This window comes from Rhincodon typus, chromosome 14, assembly GCF_021869965.1.
Source record: "Rhincodon typus isolate 14 chromosome 14, sRhiTyp1.1, whole genome shotgun sequence".
NCBI lineage: Eukaryota > Metazoa > Chordata > Chondrichthyes > Orectolobiformes > Rhincodontidae > Rhincodon > Rhincodon typus.
The window spans coordinates 608,319-614,862 of NC_063345.1; the positions used below are offsets into that span (position 1 = coordinate 608,319).

At 45.3% G+C, this 6,544-nt stretch overlaps 1 protein-coding gene across 2 annotated transcripts in view; it reads right to left on the bottom strand.

The window, feature by feature from the left end:
• mospd1 (motile sperm domain containing 1) overlaps window positions 1-280 on the bottom strand; it is a 43,019-nt gene extending 42,739 nt beyond the window's left edge. The window contains exon 1 of one of the 2 annotated variants that reach the window (XM_048604971.1): window positions 224-280. The gene's annotated coding sequence lies outside the window, so the exon portion shown is untranslated. The remainder of the gene's footprint in view (window positions 1-223) is intronic. The other variant, XM_048604969.1, reaches the window with a different exon arrangement.
• Window positions 281-6,544: the final 6,264 nt, after the last annotated feature.

The window sequence follows — 6,544 nt, forward strand, 5'->3', positions numbered from 1 at the left end:
ACTGTCGGAGGGTCGGCGCCGAGGGAGCGCCGCACTGTCGGAGGGTCAGTGCTGGTAACCCTGACGCCTGTGACTGGGATCTCTTTTTCTCTCGATCTGTTGCCTGTATCACCCTGGGGCTCGAACCTTCTCCTAGGTCCCTCTCCCCCCTCTCTCTCGATGCCACTGGCCTGACTGGGGCCTGTCTTCAGCACCGGTCCCGAAACACAGGCCGCTCCCTTACCCGCAATCCACCGCCCCGACTCCCTCCGCTTCACTAGCGCAGCGGCCGCTGGGATACTGGAGGAGCAGGGCCAGTCCTCCACCTGACGTCACGGAGAGTGAGGGAAGAGATTTTGGAAGAGTGCCAGCAGATAGGATTTTGGTAAATATATTATCAGTGGTCAAGAAGGGAAGGAGAGAAAACATATCAAATTTACACTAACATCGATCATCAGTCAAGTGTTGGACTCTAATAAAGAACACAACGATTCACTTACACAAACGTGATCAGAACAAGTCAATGTGGTTTTATGAAAGAGAAATCTGTTTGACAAACTGAGATTTTTAAAATGATGCAATTTAGTAGGATATACATCAGAGCAGTGGGATGCACTGAGAAGCGTAATAGTGAGACTACAGGACCAACATGCCCCTATAAAACTGAAGGGTGAGACCAAAGAGTGTAGAAAACCACGAATGTCAAAGGATGTACTGGATTGAATGAGTAGACAAAAAGGAAGCTGATGGCTCAAAACAGCAGTTGCCCTAAAGGAGTTTAGAAAATGAAGGAGCTTGCTTAAAAATGAACTTAGGAGAGTGAAGAGGAAACTTGAAAAAACACTAGTGGGTAATATTAACGAAAATGAAGGAAAACACTATGGGCCAACTGTGTGAAAATGGGATAGAATTGATGTATGTTCTGATGACTAGTGTGGACACAATGGGCTGAGGAGCTTCCTGCTCTTCATGCTGTAAAAACTTTATGATGCTTTGATGAATAAACAGGAACCAGTAGATACTTCAATTTCCAAAAAGCGTCATTCGATATGATGCCACATGAAAAGTTAATATACAAGTTCAGAGCTGATGGAGTTGGTGTGATATATTAGCATTTCTGGCAAGAAGGTGGCAGAGTTGGAAGCTCCACTTGTTCATTTTCCTTTGTCTTTTTTCTTTTTTTTTTAAGCAGACCTGGAGCAGTGCGAAGGGAAGCATGTCCCGGAGCAGAGAGGGGGCAATGAGTCTTGGAGATCCGAGAGAGGAAAAGCAAGTCCCGGAGCAGCGCAACTTACCTTGTTGCAGCTGAGTGCCACTGTGGAGCAAACTGGAGGCTTGGAACAGAGCAGGACTGTTGTTGAACTGGGGCCTGGTGTACACGGTCAGACCACGTGCTCGCTGAGCTGCTGCAATGTAATGTTGATCTGAAATTCTTTACTGGACTGTTAATGTCAATCCTTTAACTACGTTTTAACTATCTTAGTTATAAGTTTTCTTTTTAGACACTCCAAGTAATACCACTACTTTTCTTTTTAAAGATTTGTACTTGGGTACTTGTACCCAAGATGGTGCCATTAGGGGCAGCCATTGTGAAAACTTTTCACTGTATTCCTGTATTTCTGTACTGGAGTACACAATGACAATAAAAGATATTATATTCTGTTCTAGCATGGATAGAGGATTGGTTAATGGACAAGAAGCACAGGGTAGGGATAAACAGGATAACTAGTGCAGTGCTGCAAAGATTAATGCTGGGACCTTCATAATTTAAAATTTGTATTAATTACTTTAATATGCATTTGTGTAAGTATAGACGACCATAGGGGTCCAATCACCTGATAGAGTCATACAGCACGGAAACAGACCCTTCGATCCAACCAGTCCACATTGAGCATAAACCCGAACTAAACTAGTCCCACCTGCCTGCTCCTGGCCCATATCCTTCCAAACCTTTCCTATTCATATATCCATTCAAATGTTTTTTAAATGTTGTAATTGTACCCGCATCCACCACTTCATCAGGAAGTTCATTCCACACATGAACCACCCTCTCTATCTTTTTTAAATCTCCCTCCTCTCACCTCAAAAATGTACCCCCTGGTCTTGAAATTCCACAGCTTAGGGAAAAGACAACTACCATCAATTCTATCTATACCTCTCATTATTTTATAAACTTCTATTAGGTCACCTCTCAACCTCCTAAGCTCCAGTGAAAAAAGTCCCAACCTATCCAGCCTTTCCTTATTATTCAAACCTTTCATACCTGGCAACATCCTGGTAAATCTCTTCTGAACCTTTTCCAGCTTAATAATATCCTTCCTATAACTGGGCAACCAGAACTGGACACAGTATTCTGGAAGAGGCCTCACCAATGTTCTGTACAACCTCAACATAACATCCCAGTTCCAATACTCAAAGGACTGAGCAACGAAGGCAAGTGTGTCAAATATCTTTTTAACCATCCTGTCCATATGTGACACAAACTTTAAAGAATTACATACCTGCACCCCTAGGTCCCTCTGTTCTACAACACTACCCAAGGCCTGACCATTAATTGTATAAGCCCTACCCTTGTTTGTTGAACCAAAATGCAATACCTAGCATTTATCCAGATTGAACTCCAGCTGCCATTTTTCAGTCAATTGACCCATTTGATCAAGATCCCTTTGTAATCTTAGAAAACCTTCTTCACAGTCTACAATGCCACCAGTTTTGGTGTCATTCGCAAACTTACTAACCATGACATCAGCCAATTCAGGCAGGAAAGAGTCTAACCTCGTTGGACACAGAGTAAACATCTACATAATAAAATTCCTGCAGTTTAACACTTCAGCCACTGGATCCTTCTTAGAATTTTACACAAAAAGACTGGCGACAAGAATAAAAACTGCTTCAGACCAACCTGGTCAATCTGCTCATTCATTGAAACAAAAAAAAAATCACGGTTGCCAATGCAGACCTCAGAGCTACTTCGATAAGTCCTCTGGCACCACACCTGTTGCTGTAGATGATACAAATATCTAATCTAGGGGCCCCACAATTTCTTCCCTAGCTTCCCACAATGTCATGGGACACATTTGATCCAGTCCTAGGGGTTTATTTATGTGTTTTAAGACTTCCAGACCTCCTCTTCTGTAACGTGGATACTTTTCAAAACGTCACTGTTTATTTCCCTAGTTTTGATGTCTTCCTCCACAGTTAGTACTGAGGCAAAATATTTATTTACTGTCTTGCCCATCTCCTGTGGTTCTACACAAAAATGGCCTCATTGATCTTTAAGGGGCCCTATTTCTCTCCCTCCTTTACCCTTAAAGTACTTAAAGAATCTCTTTGGATTTTCCTTAACCTGATGTGCCAAAGCTATCTCATGTCCCCTTTTTGCCCTCCAGATTTCCCTTGAGTGTACTCCTACACTCCCTACACTTCAAGGGATTCACTTGATCCTAGCTGTCTATACCTGATAACATGCCTCCTTCTTTTTCTGGACTAGAGCCTCAATATCTCTAGCAGATACCAAGAACTGCAGATGCTGGAGTCAGAGTCAATACAGTGTGAAGCTGGAGGAACACAGCAGGTCAGGCAGCATCAGAGGAGTAGGACAGTCAATGTTTCGGGCCTAGACTCTTCATCAGAACTGGGGAGGGGGAAGGCAGCTGGGAAATAAATAGAGGAAAGAGGGGTGGGGCTGGGGGAAGGTAGGTGGGATAGTGATAGGTAGATGCAGGTAGGGGGTGTCGAGGGGATTGGTCAGTGGGAAGGGTGGGGTGGATAAGTGGGGAAGGAGATGGACAAATAGTGTCAGGTCAAGGAAGCAGGGATGAAAGGGACGGTTGGACATGGGATTAGGCCAGGGGTGGGGAGATTTAGAAACTGGTGAATTCTATGTTTAGGCCAACAGGCTGTAGGCTCCCAAGGCAGAATATGAGGAGTTGTTGTTCCAGTTTGCACGTAGCATCATTGTGGCACTGGAGGAGGCCCAGGATGGACATGTCACCCAAGCAGTGGGAGTGGGAGTTAAAATCGTTACGAAGAGGCAGGCATAGCTCGGACCCATATGGGTGCCCATTGTCATCCCTTTGGTTAACATTTATAGACAATCAGCAGATACTTTACGAGTTAAAACTCAAACTCTTCATAAATTTCCCTCCTTGGACACATATACAGACAGGAACAAAAAGAACATGGATGTTATGGGTGGGGGGATAGACTGGAATAACAGTTCACTATACACTGAGACAGTCCTTTTGGTTTGTCAGAGCATGCTGTTGCTTGATTCTCCTTCTCCATATGCTTCCATTTGTTTGCAGGAGGCACAGGGTGATTGGTTCACACTTATAAAGGTCTGTGACTCATCAGTTAAAAGTCACAACTTAAAGAACTGGAAAGGGGAGGTAAACTGGCTCTCTTCAGAATTAATGTGCCTTTTTTTTCCAAATGCAGAGGAAAAACTGCTCCTTGCCTTTCAGAGGTCCAATGGTTTCTGCCAAAACATTCACACCCCATATTGCCAGCTATCTGGGAGCCAATGACTTAGCTACTGGCAGGCAAAAAACCTTTGTCATTGATAGCTGGTCAATGGTTCAAAGACCAATCTGCTACTTTTTAATCAGGCAAAGCTTCATTTGTAGACACCCCTTGGCTCTAGCTCATTTGCAAACTGTGCTTCCACTACTGCTTTGTGAACTGTACTTACAATAAGTGTCAGGTTAATGACATTTCTAATCAACATTTTTAGAAATGTCATTACACACCTCTGGAACAGGTGGAACTTGAACTCGGGCTACCTGGTTCAAAGAACAAAGAAAATTACAGTACAGGAACAGGCCCTTCGGCCCTCCAAGCCTGCGCCGATCCAGATCCTCTATCTAAACCTGCTGCCCATTTTCCAAGGATCTGTATCCCTCTGCTCCCTGCCCATTCATGTATCTGTCTAGATACATCTTAAATGACGCTATTGTGCCCGCCTCTACCAACTCTGCTGGCAACGCGCTCCAGGCACCCACCACCCTCTGCGTAAAGACCTTTCCACGCATATCTCCCTTAAACTTTTCTCCTCTCACCTTGAAATCGTGACCCCTAGTAATTGAGTCCCCCACTTTGGGAAAAAGCTTCTTGTTATCCACCCTGTCTATACCTCTCATGATTTTGTAGACCTCAATCAGGTCCCCCCTCAACCTCCGTCTTTCTAATGTAAATAATCCTAATCTACTCAACCTCTCTTCATAGCTAGCGCCTTCCATACCAGGCAACATCCTGGTGAACCTCCTCTGCACCCTCTCCAAAGCATCCACATCCTTTTAGTAATGTAGCGACCAGAACTATACCAGAAATGTGGTCGAACCAAAGTCCTATACATGACCTGCCAACTCTTGTACTCAATACCCCATCTGATGAATGAAAGCATGCCATATGCCTTCTTGACCATTCTATCGACCTGCATTGCCATCTTCAGGGTACAATGGACCTGAACACCCACATCTCTCTGTGTATCAGTTTTCCCCAGGGCTTTTCCATTTACCGTATAGTTCGCTCTTGAATTGGATCTTCCAAAATGCGTCACATCGCAATGGTAGGGACATTACTACAACACCACAGCTGCCCCTGAAGTTTGTAGATTTTTTTAACCAACCTATCCAGGTATGTTATGACATGCCTCTGCAGCAGGTAGAACTTAGAATCATAGAATCCCCACAGTGCTGAAAGAAGCTATTTGGCCTATTGAGTCCATATTGGCTCACCATACAGCATCCCACCCAGACCCACACCCCTCCCACCCCTACCTGATCCCTGTAACTCCACATTTACTGTGGTTAACAAGCCTAGCCTGCATATCCCTGGACACAATGGGCAATCCACCTAACATGCACATCTTTGGACTATGCCAGGAAACCGGAACACCCTGATAACCCACACAGACACGGGTAGAATGTGCAAACTCCACACAAACATTTATCCAAGGCTGGAACTGAACCCGGATCCCTGTCACAGTGAGGAAGCTATGCTCACCACTGTGAGCCATTGAGCCGCCTACTTGAACCCAGGCCTCCTGGCCCAAAGTAGGGTTGCTATCACTGCACAACAACCTCTCCAGGAGTGTCTTTTTTCAAAAAGTGTAGCAATCCTTCAATGATCCTTGCTAGTAGGAACTGCAGATGCTGGAGAATCCGAGACAACAAGGTGCAGGGCTGGATGAACACAGCAGGCCAAGCAGCATCATAGGAGCAGAGAGGCTGACGTTTCGGGCCCAGACCCTTCATCAGAAAAGGGGGAGGGGAAGGGGGTTTTGAAATAAATAGGGAGAGAGTGGGAGGCGGATAGAAGAGGGATAGAGGAGAGGATAGGTGGAGAGGAAACAAACAGGTCGAAGAGGCAGGGATGAAGCCAGTAAAGGTGAGTGTAGGTAGGGAGTTAGGAAGGGGATAGGTCAGTCCAGGGAGGACGGACAGGTCAAGGGGGCGGGATGAGGTTGGTCGGTAGGAGATGGAGGTGCGGCTTGAGGTGGGAGGAGGGTATAGGTCGGAGGAAGAACAGGTTAGGGAGGCAGGGACGAGCTGGACTGGTTTTG